This window comes from Pleurodeles waltl, chromosome 11 (assembly GCF_031143425.1).
Source record: "Pleurodeles waltl isolate 20211129_DDA chromosome 11, aPleWal1.hap1.20221129, whole genome shotgun sequence".
Classification (NCBI taxonomy): domain Eukaryota; kingdom Metazoa; phylum Chordata; class Amphibia; order Caudata; family Salamandridae; genus Pleurodeles; species Pleurodeles waltl.
Window position 1 is genome coordinate 795,472,398 of NC_090450.1, and position 16,984 is coordinate 795,489,381.

Consider the following 16,984-nt stretch of genomic DNA (forward strand, 5'->3'; position numbering starts at 1 on the left):
GGTTGGAGCGAGAGACTCCTCAGGCATTGGGGAAATGGGTAGTTATAAGTATGTCACATGAGGTAGTAGGGAGCTATTAATAGACAGGGTTTGACTAACACAACGCAATACCCCAGCTGGTGAGGGTGGCGGCACACTGTGCACAAAGATCACAGACATACACTCAGGTGGTGGATAACAATAGGAGACTCAATCTTCTGTCTGTTAATGGACTTGGAAACCAGGATGAAGAGAGGAGTAGTAATACAATTCCTATGCAGGTTTAACCCAGACATTATCACACTGTAAGACACCCACCTAGCTGAACCAACTGTAAGTTCCTCAGATGGAGCATATAGAAAGTACTAGTGCACTCTGGATTCTCTTCAGAGTTACAGGAAGTGGGCATTCTGGTATGTAGATCGTTCCCATTAGACATTAACAGAACCAGGGTAGACCCGAAGGGCTACCTGGCAGCACTGAGTGGGAGGTGGAATGGGAAACCAATAGTAGTGGCTTCTTGGTACTTTCCACCATGACTACAATCCAGACTGATGACTATGATAGGAAACCAGTTGGCACGAGAGCTGGAAATGCACACTTTTGGGTGAGGGGGAACCTGAATGAAACATTGAGGGGGGATTGGGATAAACATGTTAGAGGCAGATAGTGGGATGGCACAGAAAAAAGACTCCAGACATTTTGAGAAGCAATGGGCCTAGCAGATCTGTGGCAAGAGAGCAATCCCAATACTATATGGTATTCCTTTATTTCAGTGAAGATGGGGTCATTTTCAAGGCTAGATTATTTCCTAGTGCCCTGAACACAGGAACGGAGGTAATCAGAAACAAAGTTTCTGTCACAAAGGATTTCATATCACCTGCTGATGACTACAAGTCTTGGGTCAAGGATCCTCAATGGGCTGCTGGGGTGGAAACTAGATCCATGGGATCTAACCAACAAGTACACAAGAACCTAAATGGGTTCAGTCACAAAGCACTACTTCACGGAGAATGCTGAATTGGTTACCTTCCAAGTTAGTGTCTGGACCTCATACACGATGGTAGCCAGGAGCCACCTGATGTTGCATGTCTCCGGAAAAAATATAGAAGCCTAATGATGAAAAATGACTTGAAAGGACTGGATCGTGGGAGGTGAAATATGTCAGACAGTCGACCCCTAAGCTTAGGCACTATATTGTCTGGCAAGAAAAAAGTGTAAAAAATATAAAGTGTTGATTGAGGGCAGGGCAACTGCAATTTACAGAGCAAGACAGCACAAACTGTATGACGTGGGGAGTAAGGCAGACAGGCTGCCATCCTCCCTGGAACATAGGGAGGAATGGCTATGGTGAATACACAGCATTAATACGCAGACTGGCACCCGAGTGGAAAGGCTTTGGGAGATAGCAGAGATGTTTGCAGTCTTTTTAGCTTAGTTGTATTTGTCCCAATCGGTGGAGATCCCAAATGAGCTCCAGAGGTTTGTTACCTGACTTACCTATAACTGTGCAAGTTGAAAAAGACAGGTGGATGTATGAATGAGACATAGAGTAGGATGAAATTGGGAATACCATTAGGCAGCTCAAAACTGGTAAAACATCAGGACCCAATGGCTTCCTGTGAGAATATCTTAAACTCCTCAGGAATAAGATTAGGAACCATTCTTCGAAATGTTCTGTGAAGTTGGGGCGGCAGACAGTCTGTCTAGGGATCTCAGAAAATATTGTGCTTTTCCACAAGGAAGACAAACAATGAGAACATAGTACCTCCTAAAAACTTTATTAAACATTGAAGTCAAAATGGTCTAAAAAGTGCCCTTCGACTGGGTTTTGCAGGTTATCGACAAATTGGTAGAGGTAGATCAATCTGGGTTAATGCGGATGAGGTTGACGCAGCATAACCTTAGAAGACTGTTCGGCTGTCTGGCACAGACGGAGGCCTCAAATAACCTGGCACTGCTCTTGGTGCTAGATGCCAAAAAGGCATGTGAATTGGTGGTGAGATTTTCTGTGGGTGACATTGCAAGGAACGGGGTTTGGCCCAGAGTTCTTAGCATGGGTTAAACTTCTCTATGAAAACCCGATGGCATGAGCAAGAGTAAATGGAGTACTGTCTAGGCAATTTGAGTTGGGTGGGGGGATGCAACAGCTCTGCCTGCTCCCCCCTCCTATTGTTCACACTGGCACTGAGGCCACTGGCCGATTGGATGTGGGTAAACGCCCAGGTATACGGAATACAATGGATGACTGACTAGAAGGACATGATTTCACTCAATGCAAATAACATTTTACTTTGCCTAAACCCTCTTGACATCTGTGGCTAGAATATTGGAAATTCTGAGTATCTTTGGTAGGATGTCTGGAATATGCTTAAGCTGGCACAAATCAGTGGCATTCCCGCTCACCCAGTGGAATCACCCAGAGGACTGGGGCTGCCTCTTTAGATGGACAAAGGAGGGGGTTCTGGTTCTTGGAGAGATATGAAACACCAGACATGGCTAACGTTTCAGCAACAGAACTTAGGAAGGTTTTTGGAGGAGTACCAAAAGCATGTAGGCCACTGGCATGAATTCTTCACCTTGTTGTTAGGAAGAGCTGTCCTATACAAAATGGTAACGCTATTGAACGTTCTATAAAAGCCACAAACTATTCTGGATGATGTCCCCGGGGAGCTCTTCCAGACCACTGATGCTGTGATGTGGCTGTTACTGTGGGATGGAGGCACACGGAGAATAGCTTTGACCACCCTAAATAGGAACCCCCACAAAGGAGGAATACCCTTCCTCAACTTGAAGCTGTATTATTGGGCAGCACAACCAATGGTAGTGAACAACTGTGCAATCGCGGACTGAGAGCTGACAGACATCTATGTATATGTCATGGGATATGGAAAAAAACACAAAGAACTTGTGTTGGGAGGGCAAGGTCACACTTGAGATTCCCCCATGGGATTTGGACTTACTAATGGAACTAAAAAACCCAGAGGGGAGAAGGCAATGGGACCTACTGGGCAGCTCTAAACTGGATGACATTTGGGGCACTTGGGGACTCCTGCATATGGTATGGAGGAGCTGCAGAGACAGCAGAGTTAACATAATCCCAGATGCATAGATATGCACAGCTGAAACACACACAGGCAAGATATAGCAATAGATTACAAGAAGTGGATAAAGAGGTACCCTGGAGTCTAGGATACTGGATGGCCTACCACACAAGCATGCCACATCACAGATCTACAGGACAATAATGACTGCCAGCCAGCCCTCCCTTCACAAGTTACGGGAACAGTGGAGACACGCCTTGGGGTCCTGGAAAACTAGACATGAGGGGAAGCCAGTTTCACTCAAACTAGGCTGTACTGCATAGGGAGAGCATACAAAAACACTGCTTGAGAGCTTAAGGCCAGTGAAACACATTGCTATACACCCTGTGGAGTTGTCAACAAATACAGCCCTTTGGGACCCAGGTGGAGGATGTCTTGCTTAACCCATTGCTAGCGGTACTGGGCATTTGGGGAGACAGGACTCTGCCCCAGTACACCTTACCTCTCTGCCAACTAGCACTAGCAGTAGCCAGGACAGACATTATTGCTCGACGGAGCAGCCTGGAGGTTCCTGAAGAGGACCAATGAACTGCGTATATGAACTGATGCATGCTGGCACAGCAATCAGCCTCCAAGGCAAGGGGATGACCTAGAAAATTTGAGAGAATATGAGGCCCATGGAAGGAGTTATTAGACTAGAAATCATCACTGAGAGTAGGGAGAAAGACTAGGGAGTTTAAGCCGGCAACAGGGACTGGATAGAACGAGAGGCCCAGGATGGGATGGTTGAGCAATTACAGATCCTATATGCCCTAACATAAGTCCGCTAAACAGCATGTACTGTGTAAAAGCACCAATGTGTTGTGATTTGATGTGTCAGTTTCTATAGTTCATTCTACTGCAAGATCTGTTTGGTAAATGTCTTAATAAACAGATTTAAAAAACAGCTTCAGCAAGTGAAGAACCCTGCCAAGACTTGCAACCAGGTGACTGGGTCGTAGTGAAGAAGCATGTTTGGAAGAGCTGACTGAAGCAAAGGTGGTGTGGACCATGTCAAGTCATAGTTGTGACAAATACTGGTGTGAAGTGTTCAATCTTGCCACAGTGAATCCACACATCTCACGCAAAAAGGGTGAAGGCTGAAGATGAAGAATTAGTGACACCAACCACTGACTTACATAGTGTCAAACTTGGTTTGCTACATGGATCCAGGGGGTGGGCGAGCAAGACAAGAACAAGTTGTGCAAATAAGAAGAATAAGAACATGCATAACAACAAACTTCTCGAACTCAGGAAAATCAGAATGTGAAAGCAAAAGTTTGAATTTCAGAAATCCCCACAGCAAATCAAACTGTTCCAGGCAAAAGCTGCACATATAAAGTGACAAGTGAAGATGAAGATGTAACAGTTGTCTTAGGTGGGACTGAAGATGAAAGCTGAATCCAAGATGGATGCTTTGAGAGTGGGGGTGGGAGGAAAAGAGTGTCAAAGGGAAATTACAGACAAACAACATAAGAAGGGATAGAACAAGAACCAGAACAAACAGAAACAGATCTGAATGGCAGAAAGTCATGACAACCAGAAGATCTACAAGAATAAGAGTACCAAACAAGAAGAATGCAACACCTGAATGGGCATATCTGATTAAGATTGAATCAGAGCAAATATACATTAACTTAGAAGGGCATCAGTTTTTTTTCTTAAGAACCTCCCTGAAGCTATTGTGAAATGAAGATAGAGAAAATCAATGTATATATTTTTGGAATGCTGAATTTCAACTTAGATATATTTTAAAGTGCCTGCATTATGGGGGTCATTCCGACCCGGGGCCGGGGATGCGGGAGCACCGCCAACAGGCTGGCGGTGCCCCGCAGGGCATTCTGACCGCAGCGGTTTGGCCGCGGTCAGAACAGGAAAACCGGCGGTCTCCCGCCGGTTTTCCGATGCCCTCAGGAATCCTCCATGGCGGCGCAGCTTGCTGCGCTGCCATGGGGATTCCGACACCCCATACCGCCATCCTGTTCCTGGCGGTTCGCCCGCCAGGAACAGGATGGCGGTATGGGGTCTCGTGGGGCATCTGGGGGCCCCTGCAGTGCCCATGCCCCGTAAGAGGGCCCCACAAAGAATTTCAGTGTCTGCTCAGCAGACACTGAAATTCGCGACGGGTGCAACTGCACCCGTCGCACCTTCCCACTCCGCCGGCTCCATTCGGAGCCGGCTTCCTCGTGGGAAGGGGTTTCCCGCTGGGCTGGCGGGCGGCCTTCTGGCGGTCGCCCGCCAGCCCAGCGGGAAAGCCAGAATGGCCTCCGCGGTCTTTTGACCGCGGAGCGGCCATATGGCGGTTCCCTCCAGGCGGGCGGCTCCCGCCGCCCGCCGGGGTCTGAATGACCCCCAGTGTTTCTTAGTTAGAGTGTGATTTCTTACATTCAAAGAAGATTCATTTTGCACTTTAGTTATCCAGTCGGAGATAATAGGTATTGCATGAATACTTCTATTTAACTGAATTTATTGTTGCTGGCATATTAACATTAGCATATTTAAAAGTTTTTGATTTTTTAAACATATCTGGTAGTTTAGGGCTTTTTTATAGGTTTTTATAGATGAAGTATTCCTGAAATTCAACAGAACCGTGGCTTAGCATTAAGCAATTTTAATGTTAATAATTTTGCTAGGTGTTTCTTACAAAGTTTTCACAACTCGGTTGAATATGTTTTTCCTAAATCTGAAATTGAATTGCATATTAATGCTTCTTGGGATAAAAATGTAGATCACACAGATTTCTATGACTGATTTGAGCAAAAACACCTATGCTGGCTTCTCAAATACCTTATCCTAATGACTGTAACAAACTAGTATGTATGTACTTGCCAATTTCTGTTTTTGATGGACCAAATTAGAATCAATTTTGAATTTGAATTTATGGCTTGTATTGTAGTTTCCTCATGTTGATTCTTTGTGGTCAAGATTTTTTGGAGGTAAACAATGTAAATGTAGATTTTTCATTGGCCATTGGAAGGTTATTTTTAATATTGGGGAGTTAGGTTATGTTACAAGGCTAATTAAAAAAAAAAAACATAAACACTAACAGTGAAAAGAGGGTGTGGAGATTGACAAAATTCAATTAGAGAATTTAATGAGAGAAGAGTGAAAATTAGCAGTAACCTGGGTAAAGTGAAAGAAATTGAGTTGCAAGAGAAGTTGAAGAAAGATTCACAATTTCAAAGCTACATCCTCTACTTATATTTGAACAAGAGAATAAAGGAGTAACATGCATGAGGCGTGAGATATCTGAAAATCTGGAAATCTTTGAAATGATTGGAATAAGTAAATGAAGCTATAATTTCATGGATGATGATGAATAGATGAAGGGTGAAGAGTCTACATATTTAGGAATTTATTATGTTTGTTGAAAGAATCAGCTTATTTTAATCTACCACTTAATTGGGTGGGCAACTTTTATTTTGCTTTACTTTTTCCTAGAATGTACCATTTAAATGAAATGAGTGAAAATGGCCTTAGAAAAGTTAAATGGATTTTTGGACAGCTGCATATGGATATCTTTGGCATGCTGATTCCTCATATTGATGTTGGTTTGAATGATGTGAAGATTAGAAAGTTGTGCTTTTCAGTTCATCATTCAGCAACTGATACTGCTGGAGCACTAACAAAAGTTATTGAAGACATGATTGCTATACGTGCCATGATTCTACAGGATATGTTGGCTATTCTTCTTGCTATGTAAGATGGTGTGACATTTTTGTAAAGTACAGCATTGTATTTTTGTGCCAGATAATGGAAAGCTAATTAATCAACATATTAATATCACTAAGATTTTGTGTGAGATAAAGGCTCTTAAAGAGATTGGTGTTTGGGAAAATGTTGGTTCATGTTTCAACGTGATTAAAAATTGAATTACAAAAGTTGGTGAATGGTTTTTTTATATGGGTGGAAGAATGATGCATAAACTAACTATCACTTACCATTATTTTTTTTTGTGGCAATTGGTCTAATGCGTATACTTTGGTTCTTAGAAGTAAGATGCTTTAGAAATGGGTTAAATTGTAGGTGCAAGAAACAGGAGTTGATAACTGCCAGAAAAAGGAAAACGTATTAGACTGAAATTAACATCTTTAGACCAATGTTATATGATGAAATATTAGCATTGGACAACTCAAGACAAAAGAAACAGAACTGTTCATGCACTGTTTTATGCAGTATTGTGAGTGATGATGTATATTGTTAGAGAGAGAAATTGTAAGGGTGATTTAAGAATTAAAAAATAAAGTGTGTTTCCTTAACATAAATAGTTTGTAAATGACGTAACTGTGGTATATTGGATATAACAAAGCTTTTTAAGTTGACATGATTAAGCCCCAAACCAACCTGCATTTTGTTGTGCATTGCACATTTTAAAATAAATATGGTTTCTCATTTCTCTCAGTGTGCAGCTTGATTTGTCCTTTAGCATTTTGTAAAATACTAGCAGTTTATGGTCTTATTTTGCTGCATCTTTAAAATGTGTTCTTTATGTTTGTAATGTTCCTAAAGGAAGGAGCAAAGATTGGCTGAATCTTTACAAGACCACTTCCTTTGACTAATGGAGGTTGTGCATGTAATTTCAAATGTCCTTTTGCTTTCTATTTGGAGACACAGTAGAGAATTATTCATTAATATTAGAGCAAAAGTATTTTTTCAGGTGATTTGTTTTCTGTTTTACTATTGGATATTGTGTTGTATAATTTGTTTCACACCATGTCGACAGTCTCTGTTTAAAAAATGATCTAACATGATGTGTTTGAAATGTTTCCAGATGTAGTTATTGGTTTTCTCCATGGCTCCATGTTAGCCTGTTTATTTACTCAATAACTCAATACATAGAGATTATTCAGGAGCTTCCCCTTGACTTTAAACTGAGCAGAATTCATGTTTTACTTCTTGCTAACAGACTTATCTGCCTTGTGCTAGACCGTATGTGATTCTGACTTCATAACTAGAATAGGCACTGAGAACCTCATGCTAATTTGCATTGTTTTGCATTTTGACTAAAACTATATAACAATGCTTGCCTTTTGTAATCATTCTAAAATTTAAACAAGCATTCATGGTTTTAACTTTGAATCTTGTTTCGTGTTTGTGAATCGGCTTTGTTTATCTCTGTTCTGGGGCCACCGTCTTGTGGGTCATACACAAGACCCAGGAGCCCACAAATGGGGGCTTAATAATAATTTAGTGTCAACAGTTTTTGGAGAGGAAAAATAGCACTTCTAGCAGAAAGCATTGAGTTGCAAGGTACCAGCAGAAAGCATATGAAAGTGAGGTGAGATCTAAATTCTCGTCCAATTTTACATTTGCCAATAAAATAGATCGATATTTTAGATATCTTCTATGGAATGGAAATAAAAGAATTGGAGACAATTTGAAAACATAGGAATGACATGACAAAAGAGAAAATAACAGCTTAAAAAAATTACAGTGTGGAACCATGCTTATAATTAAACCTTTAGATAAAGGAGGTAACATTGTCTTTCGGGAAAAACAAACTAACTAACACCTATGGACAAGTAGCATGCACTCAACTAATTGAAACAGATTAGTGTAAAAGACTGCTATGAAGAATTAAAAGGAAACCCAATGAAAGAACTAAATAGATAGATCATATTGCTGAAAATAATTGTGACTCCATAACACATTACTTAAAGCTAAAAAATACAGGACTTGCATTTATATTACTGCAGTACAAAGGTACTATTACCACAGTAGAGCATAACTGTCTTCACAAAACAATATATAATGCCTCAGAGATTCCATTTTCGAAACACTTTTCAGAAAAAAAGCAACTTGCCAGGTCTACTTATTGTGATTTTAGATCATTACACACATATAGGTGGTCATTACAACCCTGGCGGTCGGTGTTAAAGCGACGGTAAGACCGCCAACAGGCCGGTGGAAAAAAAATGGAATCACGACTGTGGCGAAACCGCCAACAAAGACAGCCACTTTAACACTCAGACCGCCACGGCGGTACAAACAAACAGCACGGCGGTCACCGCCAACAGACAGGTGGGAGACAATGTACTGCCACAGTATCACAACCTACCAATCCGCCACCTTTTCCGGGGCAGATTCACCGCGAACAAAAACACGGCGGAAACTGGACTTCGAAGGGAAAACACTCACCTCTACACACCCCACGAGGAACCAGGACGCCATGGAACCAGAGCTTCACATTTTTCCAGCCTTTACCTTCTTGCTCTTCTACCAGGAGCCCGAACGCCGGCGGCAAAGACCACGGTGAGTACTGCACCTACGACACAGGGGAGGGGGGGAGGGAAAAAACAGGGACACACACACGCAACTCGCAATACGCAACACCCCCACCCTCACCCATGAAAACACACACACTAATACATATTGATACATTACAGTTACACCCCACACCCCCCCGGAAGAATGCAAAGAGAAAAGGAAATGAGTGTAACCATTGTAATCTATTAAAATCCAGTATGCAAAAATATATATACACTATAAACAAATATATACACCAAGAATAGAAGTCCAGGTATTGCTCCATTTAGGTCCTTGGAACACTGGGCCCACACAGCATGGTCGAGGCCCACACAAGGTACCTGAACATGACGGAGAGAACACTGCAGGGAAATCAGATAGAAATAAAACAGGCACCTCAGGGGGAAGGGAAAGGGGGGGCACCTCAGCCGGTTGAGTGCACAACGTCAAATCCACGAGGGGGCCACATGCCCACTGTGCAATCCTAGGGAGTGCAAAGCCACAGTCTCACAAGTCTCTACAGTGGGTGGTTTACCCACTGCTGCATCCTGGGGAGTGCAAACCACAGTCTCACAAGTCTCTACAGTGGGTGGTTTGCCCACTGTTCAATCCTGGGGAGTGCAAAGCCACAGTCTCACAAGTCTCTACAGTGGGTGGTTTGCCCACTGTTCAATCCTGAGGAGTGCAAAGCCACAGTCTCACATGTCTCTACAGTGGGTGGTTTGCCCACTGCCTTATCCTGGGGATTGCAAAGCCACAGTCTCACAAGTGTCTACAGTGGGTGGTTTGCCCACTGTTCAATCCTGGGGAGTGCAAAGCCACAGTCTCACAAGTCTCTACAGTGGGTGTTTTGCCCACTGCCTCATCCTGGGGATTGCAAAGCCACAGTCTCACAAGCCTCTACAGTGGGTGGTTTGCCCACTGTTCAATCCTGGGGAGTGCAAAGCCACAGTCTCACAAGTCTCTACAGTGGGTGGTTTGCCCACTGTTCAATCCTGGGGAGTGCAAAGCCACAGTCTCTCAAGTGGATAACAGTCTCCACTGGTTCTGGAGGGGTCTTTGTGCCCAGAGTGCTTCATCCTGCCAAGGACTGAGGTAGTGGATGCCTTTCTCCACTGGTTCTGGAGGGGGCTTGGTGCCCAGAGTGCTTCATCCTACCAAGGACTGAGGTACTGGATGCCTTTCTCCACTGGTTCTGGAGGTGGCTTTGTGCCCAGAGTGCTTCATCCTGCCAAGGACTAAGGTAGTGGATGGAAATCTCCACTGGTTCTGGAGGGGGCTTTGTGCCCAGAGTGCTTCATCCTGCCAAGGACTGAGGTAGTGGATGCCTTTCTCCACTGGTTCTGGAGGGGGCTTGGTGCCCAGAGTGCTTCATCCCGCCAAGGACTGAGGTAGTGGATGTGATACTCCACTGGTCTGGAGGGTTCCTTGTGCCCAGAGTGCTTCATCCTGCCAAGGACTGAGGTACTGGATGTGATACTCCACTGGTTCTGGAGGGGTCTTTGTGCCCAGAGTGCTTCATCCTGCCAAGGACTGAGGTAGTGGATGCCTTTCTCCACTGGTTCTGGAGAGGGCTTTGTGCACAGAGTGCTTCATCCTGCCAAGGACTGAGGTAGTGGATGTAAATCTCCACTGGTTCTGGAGGGGGCTTGGTGCCCAGAGTTCTTCATCCTGCCAAGCACTGAGGTAGTGGATGCCTTTCTCCACTGGTTCTGGAGGGGGCTTGGTGCCCAGAGTGCTTCATCCTGCCAAGGACTAAGGTAGTGGATGGAAATCTCCACTGGTTCTGGAGGGGGCTTGGTGCCCAGAGTGCTTCATCCTGCCAAGAACTGAGGTAGTGGATGTGATACTCCACTAGTTCTGGAGGGGTCTTTGTGCCCAGTGTGCTTCATCCTGCCAAGGACTGAGGTAGTGGATGTAAATCTCCACTGGTTCTGAAGGGGGCTTGGTGCCCAGAGTGCTTCATCCTGCCAAGGACTGAGGTAGTGGATGTAAATCTACACTGGTTCTGGAGGGGGCTTTGTGCCCAGAGTGCTTCATCCTGCTCGTGGCAGACTCAGTAGCATCAGTGCTCTTGGCGCTCATGGGCCAGCGGTGCTTGTTGCGGTGGTGTCCTTGGCAGCGGTGCTTGTGGCGGCGGTGTCCTGTTCAGCGGTGCTTGTGGTGGCGGTGTCCTGTTCAGCAGTGCTTGTGGTGGCGGTGTCCTTGGCAGTGATTGAACAGATAGAAAATGGCGGTCACGTCTGCGGCGGTGCGTACCGTCACCACCGGCGTACATCGTCATTGGCTCCTGGGACCCATAGGGTCCAATGTTAACCAATGCAGATTTGCGCCGCGGTCTTCGACCGCCTACCGCGACGGTGTACAATGCCAGCGCAGTTCCCTCACATCCCATTGTCCCACTTTACAGGTCACGCAGCCGCCATATCAGGGGCCCACATAGCTTTATATTAAACTGCGTCACACATACCTAGGCCTTGCCTCAACACTCATACATGCAAATTTTGGATTATGAATCGTGTTCTGTGTAAGCTGTGTGTACATACCTCTGAGTTGGTTGACTCTGTGCTCGCTGTTGACCTTCATAGGCACCGTCCGCTGGGACATGTGAGGAGATGGTGGCATCCTCTGGTGTACAGACCGCTGGTGGACCTGTCGACAATGGAGTAAAGACATGTAATCATCACCTACAGGCTTGATCATGCCACAATCCTGGAACTGTGTGCCCAGTTGGAGCCAGACCTGATGTCAGCTATCTGCCATCCCACAGGAATCGCCCCTCAAGAGCAGGTGCTGTCAGTACTCCATTTCCTTGCAAGTGGGTCATTTCAAGCAACAGTGGCCATAGCATCAGGGATGTCCCAGCGTATGTTTTCCAATGTGTTGTCCAGAGTGTTGTCTGCCCTGCTGAAACACATGCGGAGCTACATCGTTTTCCCTCAGGTGGAGGATTTGCCTACAGTGAAAGGTGACTTCTATGCCCTGTGACATATCCCCAACATCATAGGTGCCATTGATGGGACACATGTGGCCTTGGTCCCCCCCGCAGGAGTGAACAGGTGTACAGAAACCAGAAGAGTTATCATTTGATGAATGTGCAGATGGTGTGTTTGGCAGACCAGTACATCTCCCGTGTGAATGTCAAATTCCCTGGCTCAGTGCATGACGCTTACCTTCTGAGGAATAGCAGCATCCCTTATGTGATGGGGCAACTCCAGAGGCACTGTGTATGGCTATTAGGTGAGCACCTGGAAGCAAGTCAGTGGGAATAGTTGTCTGGGTCTGGGGATGTCCCTACAGGTTAGTGTGTGTCTAACAGTTGTACCTCGCCTTTTTCAGGTGACTCTGTTTACCCCAACCTGTCATGGCTACTGAACCCAGTGAGGAATCCAAGGACAAGGGCAGAGGAATGCTACAATGAGGCCCATGGGTGAACTAGGAGGATTCTAGAGAGGACCTTCAGCCTCCTGAAGGCCAGGTTCAGGTGCCTCCATATGACAGGTGGTTCCCTATTCTACTCACCAAAGAAGGTGTGCCAGATCATTGTGGCCTGCTGTATGCTTCACAACTTAGCTTTGCGACAACAGGTGCCTTTTCTGCAGGAGGATGGTCCAGATTGAGGTGTTGTGGCAGCTGTGGAGCCTGTGGACAGTGAAGACGAGGAAGCAGAAGAGGACATCGACAACAGGAACTCGGTTACTCAGCAATACTTCCAGTGAGACACAGGTAAGAAGACAAACCTGCCTACTACATGTACTTTAACACTACTACCTCTCTACTGTCTGTCCTTTTCACCCAGTGTATGGTCACTGAGTTGTCATTTTCCCTTACGATTTCACAGATGTGGGTCCCACTGTGTGACATCTGCTTTGTTTCCTCAAGGACTAGAGCTGTGTGACATAGGTATGTTGGCATTACAATAGAAAAAGCATTTTGTCACTGTAATTGCTAATACACTATTTTGAAATCACAGACAGACTCCAGATTGTTTTGTGACTTAAGGGTGTTTATTTAAGTGCTCATTATTGGAGGGTGCTGAAAATGGTGAGGGGTGATGGTGGAGGAATGTCCATGGCAGAGTCCAGTCTATTAGTCTCACAGGTGCATTGCCCAAAGGGGTATTGGAAGTGGAGCTGGGGTAGTTGATGGATGGATAGGGTGACAAGGTGGGACAAAAGGATGAAATTCAGGGCGGTCTCATTTCTTGGCGGGGGTCTTGGCATCATTCTCTGTCTTTGTCCTGGATCTCAGGGACCGTTTGCGGGGTGGTTCTCCATCTGCAGGGGGTGGGGTCGTGGTGTGGTGGTCCTGTGGCGGTGCCTCCTGTCCACTAGTGCCGGCGGAGGTGGTGGGCAGTTCATCATCCAGGCTAGTGTCAGGGGCCCCTTGTTGTGCCACAGTGTCCCTCCTGGTGTTGAGGACTTCCTTCAGCACCGCTACAATGGTGCCCAGGGTGGAATTGGTGGATCTGAGTTCCTCCCTGAACCCCAAATACTGTTCCTCCTGCAGCCGCTGGGTCTCCTGAAACTTGGCCAGTACCGTTGCCATCGTCTCCTGGGAATGATGGTATGCTCCCATGATGTTCGAGAGTGCCTCGTGGAGAGTGGGTTCCCTGGGCCTCTCCTCCCCCAGTCGCACAGCAGCCCTCCCAGTTCCCCTCTGTTCCTGGGCCTCTGTCCCCTGAACGGTGTGCCCACTGCCACTGCCCACAGGTCCCTGTTGTTGTTGGGGTGGTTGGTTAGCCTGGGTTCCCTGTTGTGGTGGACACACTCCTGCTTGACGTGTCCTGGGGATAGAGGTATGGGCCCACTGGGTGGGTGCTGTGCTTGTGTTTCCAGAGGGGGGAAGCTCTGTGGTGGCCTGTGACTGTGTGAGGGGAACTGGCTGTCCTGAGGTCCCAGATGGGCCGGGCTGGTCGTCTAGATCCAGTTGGACAGAGCTGCTGTCATCACTGTGGGCCTCTTCTGTTGGTGGTGTGGACATGTCTGGACCCTCCTGTGCGGTGACGTTGGGTAGGGGTCCTGCAGGGGTGTAAAAGCATGATAATTGCATCTGTGTGTACCATGGTGTGCAATGGGTGGGTGACCGTGTACCCCAGTGCTTGCATTCCTGTGTGGGACCTTGGGTGATGATGATTTAGGTGGGTGTATGGGTATGTGCCGTGGCCATGCATTGGTGATGAGTGTCCATGCTTTGGTGTAGCATGCAGGGCTTGGTGTTGGGATGTGTGGTTTGTGATAGTGGGACATCTGTGAGGAGTTGGAGTGATGGGGGTGAGTGCGAGGGTGGGGGTATGTGATAGCATGCAGGTAGGGTGGGGGATATGGTAGTTAAGGTTTGACTTACCAGAGTCCATTCCTCCAGCTACTCCTTTGAGGCCCTCAGGATGCAGTATTGCCAAGACTTGTTCCTCCCATGTTGTTAGTTGTAGGGGAAGAGGTGGGGGTCTGCCGCCAGTCCTCTGAACGGCAGCGTAGTGTCCGGATACCACGGAACGCACCTTTCCCCGTAGGTCGTTCCCCCTCTTCCTGATGTCATCCCTATTTCTTGGGTGCTGTCCCACTGCGTTGACCCTGTCCACTATTCTGCGCCATAGCTCCATCTTCCTAGCTATGGAGGTGTGATGCACCTGTGATCCGAATAGCTGTGGCTCTACCCGGATGATTTCCTCCACCATTACCCTGAGCTCCTCCTCAGAGAACCTGGGGTGTCTTTGCCGTGCCATGGGGTGGTGTGGGTGTTGTGTGGGGAAAGTGTGTTGTGATATGTGGGGTGATATCTAGCGGTGTGTTGTGTGGGGTGCGTGGATGTTATGTGGGTGATGGTGTTGTGTGCCTGTGGATGCTTGGTTGTAGATTGTAGTGTCTCTCTCTGGCCTTCTTTCGGGATTTTGGTCGTAGGGGTTTGTGGGTGATGTGGGTGTGTGTTTTATATTGTATTGGGTGTATGCGAGTGGTGTGTGTATGTGTATCAGGTGTGTATATTTTGAATTGTCCAATGTGGTAGTGTTTTGGATATGTGTGTGTATTTTGAGTGTGGCGGTGTGTACCGTCAATGGAATACCGCGGTTGAAAGACCGCAACGTGGATTCGTGGGTCGTGATAGTGTGGGCGGATTCCTGTTGGCGTGACGGTGGAGGTTTTGTTTTCGCCAGTTTATCACTGACCTTTGGTGTGACGGACTTGTGTGGGTGTCTGAATTTTGGCGGATTCCGAGCTGTGGATCATAATGGCCGTAGCGGAATTCCGCGGCCGAGGCGGTGTGTTGGCGGTCTTCTGCACGGCGGTAAGTGGCTTTTAATGCCAATGTTGTAATGACCACCATAAATCCTTGAGCTCTGGTTGTTGTTTAAATTGTTTATAAATACTGCATATGAAAAAATAGCATGGCTTAAACTGTGCAAGTCAATTTACAGAGTACAACACGCTACTTTCTGTCATTATTCAGGGTGATAGGGGCATTATGACTCACACTCTGCACATCTGTATAATCTACACACATTCTGACTGACAATTTCACCTAACTATAACATCATCTAAACTTTTGTTTCTTCAGTACATTTATGAGATTTATTTAAATTAAAGTGTTAGAAATTGGGTCTTTGGTTGGCAGTCAGGTTACCCCCTGTCCAAGCAAGGACCCTCACTCTAGTCAGTGTAAAAGAAAATCACCCTCAGCTAACCCCTGCTTACTCCCTTGGTAGCTTGGCACGAGCAGCAGGCTTAACTTCAGAGTGCTAGGTGTAAAGTATTTGTACCAACACACACAGTAACTTAATGAAAACACTACAAAATGACACAACACAGATTTAGAAAAATAGGAAATATTAATCTAAACAAAACAAGACCAAAACAACAAAAATCCACAATACACAAGTCAAGTTATCAATTAAAAAGCAAAAAGAGTCTTCATGTAGTTTTAAAGACAAGGCTAGTGCTGCTAGCATGAAAATGTACCTGATGCGCGCCAAAAATAACCCTGCACGGGGGAGTGTGCATAAAAAAGGGCTTGCGATGCGTCAATATCACTCACTAGCGAGACCTTGCATTGTTTCTCCTTCAGTCGAGTCGGCGTGCGTCGTTTCTTCTCTCTGCAGGAGAGCGATGCGTTGATTCGGTCAGCACACGGGTCCGCCAGGCCTTGCGTCGTTTTAGCATGCCCAGCGATGGTTTGCGTCAGAAATTCATACGCACGATGATCTGAAAACCACGCAGCACGGGTTGCGATCTCATCGGCCTCCATCAGTGAAGCTGCACGTCATTTCTCCAGCTGCAGGCGTCGATCTTCCAGTCGTGTTGCAGGCAAGCATCGATTTTCAGCCGCGAAGCCAGCGGCGTGTCGATTTTTCAGCCGCAGATCGGAGTCGTGTCAATCTTTTCCCCGCACGGCACTCTGTGCGTGGATTTCTCACTTTTAGGATGCCAGCTTTTCTTCTCAGGGTCCCAGAAACTGGATGGGCTCCACTTGGCAGAGTAGGAGTCTCTCATGAAACTCCAGGTGCTGGCAGAGAGAAGTTTTTGCTGTCCCTGGGACTTCAAACAACAGGAGGCAAGCTCTAAATCAAGCTCTTGGAGAGTTCTTCACAAGAAGGATGGCAACACAAATTCCAGTCTTTGTCCTGTAGCACAGGCAGAAGCAGCAACTGCAGGATAGCTCCACAAAGCACAGTCACAGGC